General features: G+C 37.5%; 1 long non-coding RNA gene across 3 annotated transcripts in view; it reads right to left on the bottom strand.

Annotated features, from left to right (window-relative positions):
* Positions 1 to 1,335: 1,335 nt before the first annotated feature.
* Positions 1,336 to 18,202, bottom strand: part of LOC131161279 (uncharacterized) — a 74,852-nt gene continuing 57,985 nt past the window's right edge. For 2 of the 3 annotated variants that reach the window (XR_009138382.1, XR_009138381.1), the window contains 2 exons: positions 7,746 to 8,094; positions 1,336 to 2,013 (listed from right to left, as the gene is read on the bottom strand). This is a non-coding gene — a long non-coding RNA (uncharacterized LOC131161279). The remainder of the gene's footprint in view (positions 2,014 to 7,745; positions 8,095 to 18,202) is intronic. The other variant, XR_009138380.1, reaches the window with a different exon arrangement.

Below are 18,202 nucleotides of genomic sequence, written 5' to 3'. Positions count from 1 at the left end.
TAAAGAACTACCTGTTGAACGATTTGTATTACCTTTTAAAAGCTTCTCCTTTTGGCCAAATTTCTTGACAAAATAGATTTTAATTCATGTTTGTTAGTTAAAAAGAATGGGATAGAGACTGAGAAAACCCATTATACTTTGTTTATGGAGAGTTAGGTAGGTTAGGGTCCTAAAAATGGAACAATCCACCATGCATAAATGGGCCATACTTCATAAACGAATCAATGATTCATAAGAGACCTAAACAGAGCTCCATAGCTCATCACACACCCGTGATGGTTATGACGAGCAAGCCAAACAGGTTCGAGCCAAACAGGGTCTATGCAGGGTCAGTATGAGGCCCATGCTTCACCATGTCAATCTGTGAGATGAGCTCATTATGAGCAACAATTTCTGACCCAACCAACTTTAACATGCATTTTGATCCATAACACGCCTACACTGAGACCTAGCAAACAAAGATGCTAAGATCATATAATCACTATAAAATGTGATCATACCATAACTAAAAAATTACCAAGATCATGTTAGCATACTGCTACACCCAAATCCCTTGCGCTACACGCCCAAGCTGCAATTGCATAGCACTTTTCTGGCACGAAACCACATTATGAGTCTATGACATTAGGACCAGTTTGCTGTTTCTCATGTATGTTGCATTTTTTCCAGTTATCCCAACCTGGCCTCCCAAATGCGAATTGATTGGCCTGAATTTTCAATTTCAGTTGGGATTTGGTTCAGATTAAGGTAACATCCTCTAGTAGTTTAAGAGAGGTCACCCACCAAATCCACAGTACACGTCCAGAATACTACAGGAATGGAGGACTCACTGACAAGCATTGTCAGATAGAATCAGACAAAATGAATGCTCAGAATTTTAATAATGATACAATTCATCATAGAAGTGAGACGGAAAGATTATGCAGTACTTACATATGATTTACATATGGTGGACAAATCGTTTGAGATTAGAACTCCATCTGCCCAGATCATGATTTGTTCTTGATCGAATTTCTCACAGAAAAGATATGGAAAGTTTATGCGACACTTGCAAATAGCTTGCATATGGAACTAACCGTCATTAGAACTCCATCTGCTCATATCATGCTTTAAGAGAGAACAAAATTCACAGATAAGAATTGAGGAAGCAGTTTAAGTCCAAAGTAGAGTTCCAACATGGAATTCTTACCCAATCCAAAATTTGATCCAGTGCTAATTCATTTAACAAGGAGGGGGGGTTTATGACAGGTATATGGTTGTAGATTGACTGATTACCTCCACAACACACAAAGTGCAACAAGTCTCTGTCATAAGTTGACCAATTGCACCCCTACATACCAACATTTCATGGTATAATAGCAGAAGAAAGTTGTAGGCTCCAGCACAAGCCTTGGCAACCTTGTCTAAACAATTATCTACTTGAATATGAAGATACATCAGTCTCGAAATAATGATCATGGTTGAGATACCTAATAATATAAAAAGAGGTCCTTTAAAACAGAACTGAATTTACCTCCGGCATCCATATCTACGGAAAAAAAATCCAAAAAAAAAAAAAAAACAAAGAAAAGGAAACGGAGAAACAAGAAGCAAACGAATCCCAAACAAGCACAGCTCTGGATCTATTGGGCCAGATGTTTGACTCTGTTCCACTGCAAACGGCAGAATGCATTATTGCAGGATCTTCTGCTGCTTCCATTGTTGTTGCTTCTGACCATCACTATGCCACCTCAGTCGCTGGACGCAGATATGGAAGATGTGCTAAATGAGTTGTCATACCATCTCTCACAGCCCAAATAGTTCCAAAATATTGTAAGATAAAAAAAATAAGGACCAGACTTCAAGAACATTTGCCATTGAAAGTACCACATTTCAAATATTGTCACCGCAGTCCGCGTTCTTATCATAATATCCATATTTCCACAACTTCTGTGATATCATGACGAAGTAAAGTGATCTTTTTTCCCAGAAAACATTCGTGTCTTTATCATCATACCACGTCCAATTGAAAAGCTATCATCACAAAAGACAACAAAAAATTATTGCATGTTTTCAATATTTCCATGGCAATTCCGAACTCAAGACATTATACGGTATATCTTTAGCTATTCTTTTCTTCTTTTCAGTCTAATGAACCAACACCAAATTATCTCCCAGAACATAAAGAAGAACCATACGTCCTATATGTTGCATAGCAATCAAAAAATTCCATTATGGAAAAGAGTAAATTAATCATTAGCGTAAGCCTGTAAGTGTCAGTAATAAATGTTAAAAATGAGTGGCATCTATTGTACAAGAATTATTTGGTGTTCTCACATCTTAAATGGTCAATTGAATCACTTATAGGGTGCAAAAAATGAAGGACATCCGTTGTGAAGACACATGCTTGAAAGTAAGTTCCATGCTAACAGAAAAAAAGCAAACCAATTTGACAATTTCTATATTAGATGCAAATTTGAAATCTTTCGATATGGCTCAAAATAGTATCCATTATTCCAGTGGGGCACTCAATGTGCCTGTGGAAAAATTAAAAATAAAATTAACTGAGACATTGTAGGAAGTTTCAGTTTAGTTTAGTTTAGTTTAGCTTTTGTTTTGGAGAGAGAATGGATACACAGATCTTGGCACATAGTGTGCTTCATTGATGTTTGTTTGTCAGTAGTTACCATTCAAAACAAATTTGCTCAAACTGATTGATTGTTCCTATATTCATAATTTTTTTTTTTTTTTTTTTGGGGATAAGCAGAAGAGAAAAACAGTAACCCCATGTTTGGAATCTTGGAGTTTGGGCTTGGATTTTTGAAGATTTTGATAAAATATAACAAACAACAACAACAAGCCTTAAGTCCCACTAGATGGGGTCGGCTGATTGAATCCTTTTCCACTAGTTCACCCGATCGAGAGTGTTTTCCTCTATTAGATTAAGGACTATTAAATTCTTTCTCACCATCTCATTTCAAGTTATTTTAGGCCTACCCCTACCTTGTCTAATGCTGGAAACATTAACTAACTCCTCATCACAAGTGCTCTGCTAAGCCTGCATTTCAAATGCCCAAACCATCTAAGTCATTCATCCCTTATCTTGCCTTCAACCAATTCTATGCCTAAATTATTGTGTATATGCTCGTTTCTTACTTTATCTTTTAATGTTATACCACTCATCCACCCTAACATTCACATTTCAGTAACTTTTACTTTTTGTACATGTTGTTTCTTAGTTGTTCAACATTTTGAAGCATAAAGCATAGCCGGTCTTACTCTTATAGCCGTCTTATAAAACTTTTCTTTTAATTTAAAGGGTATTCTACAATCACACTACACACTTAACTAGTCCTCCATTTTACCCAACCTATTTTAATTCTGTGTACTTCATCTTCTTCAATTCCCTTCTGCTTGCATAATAGATCCAAGATATTTAAATCCATTAGTGCTATTAATCTTTTGATTATCAAGTTAAATCTTCTCTCCACTGTTACTCCTTACATTATTGAAATTACATTTCATATATTTTGTCTTATTCCTACTTATCCTAAATCCTTTAGACTCTAATATAGCTCTCCAAAATTCTAGCTTAGATTCCACCGTGCTCCTATTATTATCAATCAATACAATATCATTTGCAAACAACATAAACTAAGGGATCTCATTTTGGATATTCCTAGTAAGTTCATCAATCACTAAAGTAAAAAATAAAAAAATAAATAAAAATAAAAATAAAAATAAAAAAGGCCTCAAAGTAGAACCTTAATGTACACCTATTGTGATTGGAAAATCTCTAGATTCCCTCCTACAATCCTAATGCTCGTCACTACTCTATCAATCATATCCTTAGCGATCTCAATATATCTTTTAAATACCCCCTTCTTTTCTAAGACCCATCAAATAATTTCCCTAAGTACTCTATCACATATTTTTTCTAGGTCAATAAAAATCATATGCAAGTCCCTCTTCTTTCCTCCAAACATTTCCATTCATGTTCTTAAAAGATAAATAACTTCTGTTGTTGATCTCCTAGGCATAAAACCAAATTAATTTTCTAAAATCTTCATTTCTAGTCTTATCTATGTTCAATTACCCTTTCCCATAATTTTATCGTAGGACTCATAATCTTAATTCCACAATAGTTATTCCAGTTTTGAATATCGTCTTTGTTTTTGTATAAAGGTAGTAACATACTTTCCTTCATTCTTCTGACATTTTCTTGGTTTTTATAAAAGTATTGAATAGATTAGTTAACTAAATACTGCCTTTATCACCTAAACATTTCCAAAATTCAGTTGGTATTTTATCTGATCCTATAGATTCTCACTCTTCATATTTTTTAACACCATCTTAACTTCAAGGACTCTAATTTTGCGAATAAATTTCATATTTTTAGTCTTCTCCTCATTTGTCACTTCCAAGTTCAATATTTCATTTTGGTTTTTATTAAACAACTTATGAAAGTATTTTTGTCGCCTCTTTTTTATGTTTTCTTCTCTAATTAAGACATTATCATTCTTGTACTTATACATTTTACATAATCTAATTTTTTGCATTTTCTTTCTCTAACTCTAGCAAGTTTATAAATGTCTTTTTCTCTTTCTTTTATATCTAGTCTAGTATATAAAGTATCATAAGCTTTATGTTTAGCTTCAATAATAGTCTTTTTTGCATTTATTCTTGCCTCTTTATAATTTTCAAGATTTTCTATATTTCTACAATTTTCCCATATTTTATACCAATTCCATTTTATCTTAGTAGCTTTTTGGACTTCTTGATCCTACCACCATCTTTCTTTACTACCTAAGTATCTTCATTTAGACTCACTTAAAACCTCTTTTCCTATCCTTACGATAGAATTAGTTAATTTATTCCAAACAATATTTGCATCTACCTTACCCCCTACCATCCAATTATACTCTTTGATAATTTTATCTTTGAATTTTACTATATTATCTCCCTTTAGGCTCCACCATCTAGTCCTCTTGTGTTGATTTATGTTACTCTTTCTCTTCCATTTTTTAATATGCATATCTAATACTAGGACTATGTTGTGTAGCCAAAATTTCACCTAGAATACTTTACAATCCTTACAAGACAGACGATCCCCGTTCCTAATTACGTAAAAATCTATTTGACTTTTATTATACCCACACTTAAAAGTTATTAAATGTTCTTCTATTTTTATAAAGCAAGTATTCAATATAGCCAAATCGTAAAACATGGGAAAATCTAGGATTGTATCACTGGCCTCATTTTTATCTCCATATCCATGACCTCTATATATCCTCTTACAGCCAATATTATCCTTTCCAATGTGTCCATTCAAATCAACTCCAATGAGTGTATTTTCAGATGTTGGTATCTTTGTAAAATACTATCCATATCTTCCCAATATTGTCTTCTAAGATTTTCTATAAAGCCTATTCGATGAGCATACGCACTAATGACCTTCACTGTCTCCAAGCCTAATGCTATCCTAATTTAATGATCCTATCCCCTATTCTTTTAACATCTACTACATTATCGTTTAGGACTTTGTCTACATTAATTCCCACATCCTTTTAATGTTTCTCTTTACCGATGTACCAAAGTTTAAATCCTGATTTTTTCAATTTCTATAGCTTTCTCTCCTACTCATTTCGTCTCTTAAAGCCAAATTAAGTTCATGGATCCTTCTAAACATTATTTCAAGTTTTCCACTATTTCCATATTTTTTTAGTTAAGAGTCCCTATATTCCAAGTTGCTAATCTAATCTTAATTTCTTGTGCTAACTTATTAGCCCTCTTCCATCTATATTGACCCTGTCTATTAACTTGATCTAGGTAAATTTGGTAAGAATTCATGATAATAAGATTTGACAAAGTTTTACGCTGGCTGTAAACTACCTAACACAATGCTACTCCTTTATTTGGTCTTGGGATCGACTGTGTGTACAAAAATAATTTGTGTTACATAGGCAAAGTACATGTTTGAGTTTTTTTTTTTTTCCAAACTTATTTCACATAGCCAAATTGTAAGACATGGCAAAATCTAAAGACTAGATCACCAATCCCGCCTCATTTTTATCTCTGTATCCATGGCCTCCATATATCCTCTCATAGTCTATATTATCCTTTCCAATATATCCATTCAAATAAGCTCCTATGAATATCTTTTCAAATGTTGGTATCCCTTGTAAAATACTATCCATATCTTCTCAATATTGTCTTTTAAGATTTTCCGTTAACCCTATTCGAGAAACATACGCACTAATGACGTTCACTATCTCCAGGCCTAAAGCTATCCTGATTTAATGATCCTATCCCTATTTTTTAACATCTTCTACATTATCTTTTAGGTCTTTTTCTACAATAATTTCACCTCATTTTTATGTTTCTCCTTACCAATGTACCAAAGTTTAAATTATGATTTTTCAATTTCTCTAACTTTCTCTCCTACCCATTTTTTTCTCTTGAAGGCTAATTAAGTTAATTTTCCTTCTAAACATTATTTCCACTATTTCCATACTTTCGCCCTTAGAGTCCCCATATTCCAAGTTTTTATCTAATCTTAGTTTCTTGTGCTAACTTATTAGCTCTCTCCCTTCTATACTGACCCGGTCTATTTAGTGACCTCGGTGAATTTGGTAAGAATTCTTGATAATAAAATCTAAAAAAGTTCTATGCAGACTGTCAGCTACCTAACACAACCCTGCTTCTTTATTTGGGCTTGGAACCAATTGTGTGTACAAAGACAATTTGTATTACACGGGCAAAGTACATGTTTATGGGATTTGTTTTTCTTTTTTTGCAAACTTATTTCACATTCAAAATCACACCCTACAACTAGTGATAACCACATGAACAATACAATGTATTTAAAAAATCTAACGCATACAATTTTGGGTGTGAATCCAAGTTAAACTACAATAAAATTAAAAAAACTTGCAATATTACTTTTTGAAGAATTTTGTATACTACAAGACTTGCAAATGGAAAACACAAAAACAAAAACAAAACGTATATTAAGCCTACAAATCATAAACACAAAATCTCCACTACTAACCAACTATTGGAGAAATAATAATAATAATAATAATAATAATAATAAGAAAAGAAATAACAAGAGAGAAAAAGATCTTGCCGCAGCTAAAATTAAAAGGCAATGAAAATCGACTGAAAATACTACAATAAGTACCCTTTGGCACCTAAATTTGATGTTGCTAATGAAAATCAATTGAAAAATATTTAAGTGAAGAGGCATTGCAAGAATTCTTCAATCTAATTCAAGATTCAAATTCAAGAATATTGTTGAAACAACATTCCTCAACCCATAAAATCTTTATTGCTTCTTCATGCTAACTAGATTGTTAAATTCAAAACTCCACATTTCTTTCAAGCATTCCATTCAACAGGCAACAAACCACCTTAAAGAAACCTCATTGCATACTCCACTTAACATGACATTACATGAAATGCATCTCTATTTGGCATTTTATCAAGCACTTATCGTGCTATGTCCGCACACCAAGAAGAAGCATTCATAAGAAACAAAATATTTTGGATGAAAAAATCACACAACAGTGATCAACACATTACCAAATAATATTAAACAGGTTTCCTCAAAACTCCAAAACAACAACATTTGGAAAGCCGAAACCACCAAAAGATCAACACAACACAAGCCCAAGAACCAAAAACATCAAAACAACACAACTAAGTCAAATTCCCTGAGAACAGCCAAGAGCCAAAGAACATGAATCTTGGTAAACTCACGGTACCTTATCAGCAGAGAAAGGCAGCAGTGGCTGTTGGATTTGGTAGCCAGCAGTGGTAGCAGGCAGACTGTGGCTGAGCAGAGAGGCGAAGAACAGCTCCAACAGTGGCCGGATTGGTCTTGCAGGGGCGACGGCAATGGTATACCGACGATAGCATTGAAAGAGAAGGATGGTGAAGTGCCATGGAATGCCGAAGCACCTAGAAATTGAAATTTTGGATTTTTTATGTTTTTATTTAAGCCGAAGCTGGGAAGGAAATCTCCAAGAAGCAAGAAAATGCAGCACCACAAGACTCAACAATCTCGATGAAGATCTTCGACTCAGATCCAACAACTGTGATTCGCCGGGGAACCTTTGGATAACAAGAGAGAGAGAGAGAGAGAGAGAGAGAGAGAGCAACAATGAGACTGAGGCGAGCAAAGGAAATGAAAATGGAAAGGCATCAAAACACAGAGAAAAGGATTTTGATAAAAATGCAATACAAAATTGTACAGATCTCCAATCACAGCCTAAAGACACCAAGAGTTTGCAACCCAAGTATTAACAATCATGGTTTTAAATAACAGTCGTGACCGTTACATAACATCGTTACGTAACAGTTTTTTGGGTTACCAATCCCGTTATACACCACGAAATCGTTGGGAAGAAAAAACACGGCCATAGCGGCTGTGGTGAGAGGGTAAAAATTTATAATGAGGATGATAATGATACAAAATTTACTATTTTTTCAAAATACTCAAAAGAGATGTATTAATTAACAATTTGAAATTATTAACTTGTTAGGAAAATATTATATTTTGATAAATTGTTATTTATGTTCTATATTTTTCAACTTCAACCTTCTTTCTTTTTTAGTTATTGCATATTTGTATTATTCATGTCTAATGTGTCTAATGGATTAATGGAGTGCATAATATATTTTGTTTAATTAATTAATTTAGCACACATAAGAATTTATCACATCATAAGAACAATTAGAAGTATAAATACACACACATAATTTTTCTGTCAATGGTGGTTTAAAACAAATGTAAACTTTTTGCCTTACCAAACAACTTAGTTAATTGAACTAAAGGATCCAAAATACACAAACTCTTTCTAAGAAGGTTTAAAAGCCTTAAACATGCAAGTACACTAATATGCACAAGGTTGTGCGTGCTTGGAAAAAATCACAGCCGTTACACCCACTTCCCCTTATGTAACATCTGCTACTCTTACTTTCCGTTACACCTGTCATCGTTACGTTATGCTACTCGCTACCATGATTTAAAGCCATGTTAAAAACAAAATTTACAGAGAGAGACAGAGAGAATGTGCTTCTATATAGTTTAGAAAATGTCACGTACCATCATATAATTACCCCAGCCGTAGTTTAGTGAATGTCACATACCACCATATAATTACCCCAGCCAATATATATAAATTGAACAAAACAAAGGCAAAACTCGAGTGACTTCACTTGCAGTTAATCACCCAATCATTTAAATTAAAAACCTTCCATCAATTGCTTAAATGAAGTTGGAGTAAAATTGCTTCTCATGACACCAAAAATGAAAGATTCTTAATATTGACTTCCATACGTGACTCAGCATATGTGGCATTTAAATTGTTCCCACATACCATTGTAGCTTATTTTTCCTCGCTAATGCAAACCAATCTTTTTCTGTATTGATGAAAGGATAACTAGTGGTAGGAGTACTTGCATAAACCATACTTGTTGGAGTATTTACATTTAAACTCCTAATACAGAACTAGAGCATCACAAAATGCTAATCATTTCAATACCTATTAGATGTTAAAAAGACCACAACTAGCAAAATTCCTCCATAATAGGCCATCTTGAATTAGGAATGTAAAACCATTACAAGCTACTAACACCGGAAGATCACATAGACCAAGTATCGTAAAGCAATTCAATGCTGATTGAGAGGGTTTTCCTTACAAATGGTTGAATTGTTATCAGCAGATATGGGAAAGGTGAAAACTATGTGAGGTGAAGAACGGGCATCAAGCACTGCTTTATTGATGCATGCATTGAACAATGGAACAATATGGAAGCGAACCACTAACTGAGGAATGTAAACCAGATGAAGCAAACAATTTGGACCAACGGAGAAGGAAAGGTGAGTCTTTACCAAGTCAAAGATACTCCTAGTAAGCAAATTGATGAGGATGGGGCTGAGGCTTTAGGCAGCACAAACAGGCTGTTCCAGCCTAGGGGGATCAGCTTATCACACCCGGTGGGCCAAACAGTTCTACAAAGGTTCTTGTAGCAATGGGAAAAATTAAAAAAGCTGAGGCACCCATGGAGAATGTCCTTATTGTTAAACCTTGGATATTCCTCTCAGCATGGGGATTTTATATTTTGTTGGGGGTAGGGTGATTGTGGGGGGGGGTGAGAAGTTGTTCACAATCAGCAATAATCAGTTTTGGAGTTTTATGCACTAAACCCACCTTATTGGTTTGAAGAAATTTCATACGAACACCAAAAATCCCCTTTTAATCTATACAAACCAAGAGGAGTCTCCACAAGACCTAAATATTTTGCATAGCCATGAGAAACTTTGACAACATAGAAGTAAAGAGATAGAAGAGAGAGAAATAGGAATGGGTACCCTTGCAAGAGTACTCCAAGAATTATAAAAAAAAAAAAAATTTCATGTTAGATTACCACTTTAACTAAAGTTTAAGCTAAGTTGTACGCTAACAATGAATATCACGCCCTAACACTCCCCCATATGTGCAGCCCAATTGCAAGTGGGGTGATAAACAAAAAATGAACAACACCCATTACTTAGAACGAAATAATTTTTTAATAAAATTAACAAAAAAAAAAAAATGGGCAATAAGACTAGAACCTTGGACCTCGAGGTAACCATGGCTCTAATGCCATGTCAATTACCTAAAAGCTTAAGTTGTTAAGTTGTGGGCCAACAATGGATATCAAGCCTTAGAAATTCCAAAACTTTAATCTAAATATAGGCTTCTGTCCTAGGGTTAACTTAGGAAACAAAATCACACAAAATCCCCAAACAAATAATAATAAAAAAAATAACTATTATTCCAAATTATCAATTAACCATAGACATTTTCCCTTCAGACAAAACTAGACCCTTCTTGAGTGTGGGACCCAAAATCTTTAACTAAAGGTTACTTAGGAAACAAAATCACACAAAATTCACAAATAAACAAAACAATAATGGATAAAAATACAAAACAAACTATCATTCCTAATTATCTATTTACCATAGGCATTTTCCATTAGACAAAACTTGCCCCTTCTTGGATGTGGGACGAAGACCGATCTAGCCCCACTATTTGTTCTACGTCAATTCTCCCCCATTTGAATGTACAGCAATGAGTTACGAGCAAACCCAAGAACACCATCAAAAAATTCTCTAAGTGAAGAATGAACTATGCTATAGATTAAAGGTATCAAGCATCTACAACACAAGTGAGAGTGTACTTCTTGCCATCAAGAAATGTATGTTGGAATGCATGACAAGGTTTTCATCAAGATTCCAAATTCATGGCCTTCCCAAATACACGTGACAAAGCTCAAGGGGCAATATATCATACATAATTGTCTCTCTAAGGTTCTATGTAGTTAACATGACTAGATATCATTCATCGACCTTTGACTTCATATTTGTAGCCCAGAACACTTGATATGGTTGGGAAAGAGGCACAAGCTTCAATCAAAACTTCACTATCACATTCTCAAATATGACATCAGTACAACTCCTAGAATTGTTGGAAATAGATTTTGTAGAATTATTAGATATCTATCAGTCTTTATTAGAGGCTGATCTTTAGGAGATTTGCAACTAACAAATCAGTTGATTTGTTAGCTATTTTTGGTTCCACAATCCTAGGGGATTTGGGTGGCATGTTACCCAATTATGTAGATAGTCTTTCCTATTTTACTGCTTTCCATTTTAAATAGGATATTCTATTTTCAGCAGGTTGTAAATATCCCTAGTAATTAGATGAGAAGTATCGTCTATTTAAAGGGAATGTAATCCCTTTCATATGTTGCTGGGATATTCAGTTTTCTTTTCAAGATTTCAACATGGTATCAGAGCATCCTCTGAACCCTAATCTTACCATATGACCAAATACAGTATGGCCACCGGGAGATGCAACTCCACCTCTTCAATCTCAGACGTCACCACCAATCAAGAAGCCATGTTCTCAGGCAACAACAGCAGTTCAGATAGCAGCCTCATGCCCATTACAGGACACAAACTTAATGGGAATAACTATCTCTAGTGGTCCCATTCTGTGATGATGTTTATATGCAGAAAGGGAAACGATGATTATCAATCAAGAGTTGCAGCCCAACCAAGCAAGGATGATGCGAAATTCAAAACATGAAAATCAGCAAAAAAAAAAACACGGTCATGTGTCACGGGCTAAGCTTGTTCAGGGCATTATGCTTGCCTATGACCGCTTATCTCGTGTGCTTGGGATGGGTTTCCATCATGTAAATACTAGTGTAGGGTTAATTTCTTCTAGTAGAGTCTTTGTAAGCCAAATAAGGCAGTATGACTCCTCGGTCACTTTGATGTTTCCTAGTGCCAGGATGATAATTACATAAAAACCTCTTTAGGGGAGGGTGAGTGTTCATCAATCATTGTAAAACTCACTAGCAATTGTCAACGTGCTTAGCCTACTTGCCTCCCTCGCTAAGTACAACATGTCAACAGAGGATTTGTTAATGAATTACGTTTGCTTCAATATTTACTGCTTGGTTGCCACGGCTTTCATGAATTGATTATTATTTCCGCTGCTATCTGATTGAATGTTAATGAAAGTGCTTCGTGGATGAATGTTGGTAAACGATAGGCTGGCTAGTTAAGCAAGAGTGCTTTAGCTAGTGCCGCACGGCCCTTCACAACAGTGTGAAAAAGGCGGACCGTGACATTTGGTATCAGAGCCAAGTCGGTGACACTTGGTGAGAGCCCAAGGTTGAGTTGCTACGTGAATTCGATTGCCTTCGTTGTTGGATTTGGAAAGCTTTGGTAAGTGACCATGGCGCCAAACAATGCTGAGAGGATCAGCGTGCTGGAAGCACAGGTTGAGGAAACAACCAACACTATGGCGGGGGAGGTGGCCCAGATGAGAGAATTTGTTGATGAAGTGATGGGATCACAAAAACATCAAGCAGGTTTGATAGGCGACAGGTCAGAGGATTTTCGCCACACTGTGGGAACTTTGCAAGCCCGGATGGCAGATCTGGATGCAAAGGTAAATGTGATGGTTCTTGCTATGGGGAACTCCAACACTCCGGGAGTTAGCAAAACCAAGGTGCCAGAACCCAGGACGTATGGGGGTGCCCGAGATGCCAAGGAGTTAGAGAACTTCTTTTTTGAGGTGGAGCAGTACTTTCGCGTTGTGAGGATGGCCTCAGAACAGGCAAAGGTGGATACTGCGACCATGTACTTGGTTGGTGATGCCAAACTGTGGTGGCGTACCAAGTACAAAGAAATTGAAAATGGAAACTGTGTAATTGATAGTTGGGCAGACTTGAGGAGAGAGCTCAAGGCCCAATTCTTTCCTGAGAACGTTGAGTATAATTCAAGGAGAAAACTGAGAGATCTCAAGCATACGGGGTCAATCAGTGAATATGTGAAACAATTTTCTGCTTTAATGTTGGATATTCGGGATATGTCGAAGAAGGACAAGTTGTTCTATTTTCTTGAGGGGATGAAACCATGGGCAAGAACTGAACTTCATAGGCAAAGGGTTCAAGACTTGTCAACTGCACAAGCGGCTACAGAGCGCTTTACAGACTACGCTGGTGATGAGACCGCTTCATCCAAACGGTTTGGCGGAGAGGGAAACAATGGAAAGTCTTTCAAAAATGGCAAACCCAAGAGTGGGGGAGCCGACTCTAAATCATCAACCTCACAGGAAGCTTCGTCGTCTCAGGGGTTCAACACACCCAATGGAAAGGGGAAGAGTAAAATTGAGTGTTTCTTGTGTCGAGGTCCTCATAGAGTTTTTGAGTGCCTTCACAAAGCATCACTTAATGCCTTACAGGCTTCTATTGCAGAGCAGGCAGTGGAAGATGATGAGGAAGAGGATGATGCCCCAAGGGTGGGTTCAGTGCGGTTGGTGAACACATTGGAAAAGCAGGCAAAAACACCAAAAGTTACACGAGCAAAAGGGTTAATGTTTGTGGACTTGAGGATAAATGGGAAGAGTACTCGCGCTATGGTGGATACGGGAGCTACTCATAATTTTGTTTCGCAGTTGGAAGCAGGAAGACTCAACTTATCCTTAGAGAAGGATACAGGACGCGTGAAAGCAGTTAACTCTGTAGCCCAGCCTACTCTAGGAGTAGCCAAGTAAGTGGCTATAAAGCTTGGACAGTGGGAAGGTCATGCGAATTTCACAGCGGTAGCATTGGATGACTATCCAGTCATTCTAGGAATGGAGTTCCTAATGGGGACGAGGGCAGTGCTGATGCCTTCGACTGGTTCCCTGTGTCTGATGGGAGATCACTCGTGCATGGTGCAAGTCGTTGCAATGAAAGGAGACGATGGGAAGTCCCTTTCAGCCATACAACTCAATGGAGGATTGGGTCAGGGTGAGCAGACACGTCTAGCCACGGTGGTGGTAGACAAGGAAGTAGGCCAAGAGCTGGAGCCTACGACCATCCAAGCGGTGTTGGATGAGGATAAGGAGGTGTTGCCGGATAAGCTGCCTCAAAATTTGCCTTCACGACGGACTGTGGAGCAAGAGATCGAGTTGTTATCAGGAGTGAAACCACCTGCTAAAAGGCCATGTTGGATTGCGCCTAGAGAGATAGTAGAGTTGGGGAAGCAACTTGATGAAGTGGAAGCGGGATGTGTTCGCCCTTCCAAAACACCGTTGGGAGCATCGGTGTCGTTTTAGAGGAAACATGAAGAGCATCTACGGAAGGTGTTCGACAGGCTGAAGGGAAATAGCCTGAATGTGAAGAAGGAGAATTTCTCTTTCGCTCGGCGGAGCAACAAATTCCTTGGTCAAGTCGTTGAACAAGGTTGTATCCGAAGGGGTATGGAGAAGGTAAGGATGATTCAAGAACGGAAGATTCCCACGACAGTGAAGGAGTTGCATTCCTTTCTTGGCCTTACTGGATACTACAGGAAGTTCGTTGAGGGGTATTTGTGGAGAATGACTCCAAGGACAGGACTACTGGGGAGGTATTATTGGCCGCACACGCGGGATGATGTGGTTAATTATACCAAAGCTTGTCTCACTTGCCAACAAGACAAGGGGGAGCGGAAGAAGTATGGTACTTTCATGGCCGCACCAAAGTACTATTCGGCAGAGGGGACGACACAATTGTCCCTTGTGACTATTGTGAGATATTGGGGTGTTCCCCAAGTTATTATTTGTGACCAAGATTTAATGTTCACTGACAACTTCTTAACAGAGTTTTTTAGGATATTCAGGTCACACCTTGACATCTCTTCGAGTTATCATCGACAGACAGACGAACAGATGAAGAGATTCAGATAGCTACTAGATGAGTACTTGCGCCATTGTGTCAATGACAACCAGAAGAATGGCGTGCAACTACTTGATGTGGCTCCGTTCTGTGGCAACGCCCAAAGGCGCTCAACAACCAACAAGAGCCCTTTTGAGCTTGTTATAGACCAGCTGCCGCTGTTACCTCACACAGTGGGCGAGCCGTACAGACGAAAGAGTCCCAGGGCGTACATCTTCACCAGCGAAGGGAGAAAGAATGCAGAGTTTGCCCAAACCTATCTGGAGAAAGCTTCTAAGCAGATGAAGAAGTGGGCAGATCAGGAGGGAAGACCGCAATTTCATGTCAATTGCCTCAAGCCATTCAACGCCAACACCAACGACCTGAGCAGAAGTCAGTCAAACAGCGCAGAGTTGAAGACAGTGCAACTTGACAGACATGATGTTGAAGAGATCCTTGCAGACAGAAAGTTCCTATCCTCAAGGAAGAAGCGGCAGAAGTTCCTAGTGAAGTGGAAGTGCCTTGATGATAAAGAAATCAGCTGGATTTCTGCGGAAGATTTGAAGCCATTCGTGGACAAAGTTGAAGTGTACCTATCGCCAAAAGTCTATGAGGACGTCGACCACATAAGTGGGGGAGCATGTCACAGGCTAAGCTTGTTCAGGGCATTATGCTTGCCTATGACCGCTTATCTCGTGTGCTTGGGATGGGTTTCCATCATGTAAATACTAGTGTAGGGTTAATTTCTGCTAGTAGAGTCTTTGTAAGCCAAATAAGGCAATATGACTCCTCGGTCACTTTGATGTTTCCTAGTGCCAGGATGATAATTACATAAAAACCTCTTTAGGGGAGGGTGAGTGTTCATCAATCATTGTAAAACTCACTAGCAATTGTCAACGTGCTTAGCCTACTTGCCTCCCTCGCTAAGTACAACATGTCAACAGAGGATTTGTTAATGAATTACGTTTGCTTCAATATTTACTGCTTGGTTGCCACGGCTTTCATGAATTGATTATTATTTCCGCTGCTATCTGATTGAATGTTAATGAAAGTGCTTCGTGGATGAATGTTGGTAAACGATAGGCTGGCTAGTTAAGCAAGAGTGCTTTAGCTAGCGCCGCACGGCCCTTCACAACGGTGTGAAAAAGGCGGACCGTGACATCATGTCATGTTTCATTAATTCCATGAAAAATGACATTGGAGAAAATTTTCTTCTCTACGGAACAACGAAGGAGATTAGGGAAGCTACCAAGGAAACATATTCTAACAATGAGAATACATTTGAATTATTCAAGGTGGAAAGTATCCTCCATGACTTACGCCAAGAAGATTTGACAGTGACCCAATGCTTCAACACCCTCAACCGCAACTGGCAACAACTGGACTTATTCGAGGAGCACTATTGGAGTTGTCCCGAAGATGGAATCAGGTATAAACAAAAATAATATACAAATTTTTGATTGAATTAAATAAAAATCTTAATGAAGTACGAGGAAGAATCCTAGGATCCAAACCACTGCCAAACATCCGAGAAGCATTTTCAGAAGTTCGCCGAGAGGACAGTCGAAAGAAGATAATGATGGGCCCTCAAGATTCTGCAACAAACCTAGAGAGTTCAGCCCTTGCGGTTCGAGGAAATCCATTAACAGGAGTGACAGTAGACCAAAGAAAGGGAGGCCGTGGTGTGACCATTGTCGACGTCCTAGTCACACCAAGGACACCTGCTGAAAAATCCACAATAAACCCGCAGATTACAAACCTTCCCGCTTTGCCAACAACAGAGAAGAACGGGGAAATTCATCTCGGTACATGAAAACCCAACACCACCTAAGCCCAATCTCTTTAGCAAGGAGCAACTAGAATTATTGTAAAAAAAACGTTCAGCCAATCTTCAGCAGCCCCTGCTACTGTGGTTGGTACCGGTTCTTTGGCACACAAAGGAAATTCTTTAAGTGCTCTTAATGTTAAAAAGGAGAAGCTAGGTCCATGGATTATAGACTCAGGAGCATCGGACCATATGACCGGAGATAGAAAAATTATTTCTACTTATAATCCCTACTATGAAAATTTAACAGTCAGGATTGCAGATGGTTCACTCTCAAAGGTGGCTGGTGCAAGTTATGTTAAATTTCAAAGAACCTAACACTCAACTCAATTCTATTAGTAACAAATTTGGATTGCAATTTACTATCTATTAGTAAACTCACTCGGGATCTCAATCGTGTTACAAAATTTTTCCCAAATATGTGGGAATTTCATGTCTTAGATTTGGGGAAGACGATTGGCAGTGCTAAGATGTGTTTGGGGCTCTATATTCTCGATGTTAATGATCCTCCTCAAGGAACAACTCACAAATCCAATTGTTTAGTGTCTAGAAGTCAGTTATTTTTCTGTCATTCGTTCTAATAATGATAGTGCAATTATGTTATGGCACTATAGGTTAGGACATCCAAATTTCTCGTATCTCGAGAAACTCTTTCCTTCATTATTCAATAATAAAAATCCAAATGATTTTCATGTGAGATGTGTCAATTTTCAAAACATGTTCACAACTCTTATTCCAACCGACCCTACAAAGCATCCCAACCCTTTTCAATGATTCATAGTGATGTGTGGGGGCCATCTAGGATCAACAATATTACTCGATCTTGCTGGTTTATATCTTTTATAGATGATCACAGACTTACCTAGACATTCCTCATGAAAGAAAAGTCAGAGGCAGATCAGATTTTCAAAAATTTTAACACCATGATCCAAACACAATTCCAAGCAAAAATACAAATTTTGAAAACTAATAATGCCAAAGAATATTTCAAATCCATTCTTGATGATTATCTCTTGAGTCAAAGACTAGTTGAAAAACTTATATATTTGTCTCGCACCCGACCTGATATTAGCTTCTCTGTCAGTATGGTGGGTCAATTCATGAACAATCCCAATGAAGAACATATGGAGGCAGTTTATAGAATCCTACGATATC

Source organism: Malania oleifera, chromosome 8 (assembly GCF_029873635.1).
Source record: "Malania oleifera isolate guangnan ecotype guangnan chromosome 8, ASM2987363v1, whole genome shotgun sequence".
In the NCBI taxonomy this organism is placed as follows: Eukaryota; Viridiplantae; Streptophyta; class Magnoliopsida; order Santalales; family Ximeniaceae; genus Malania; species Malania oleifera.
Note: the sequence above shows the minus strand (reverse complement) of the source record. Positions and strands in the feature narration are given on the sequence as shown.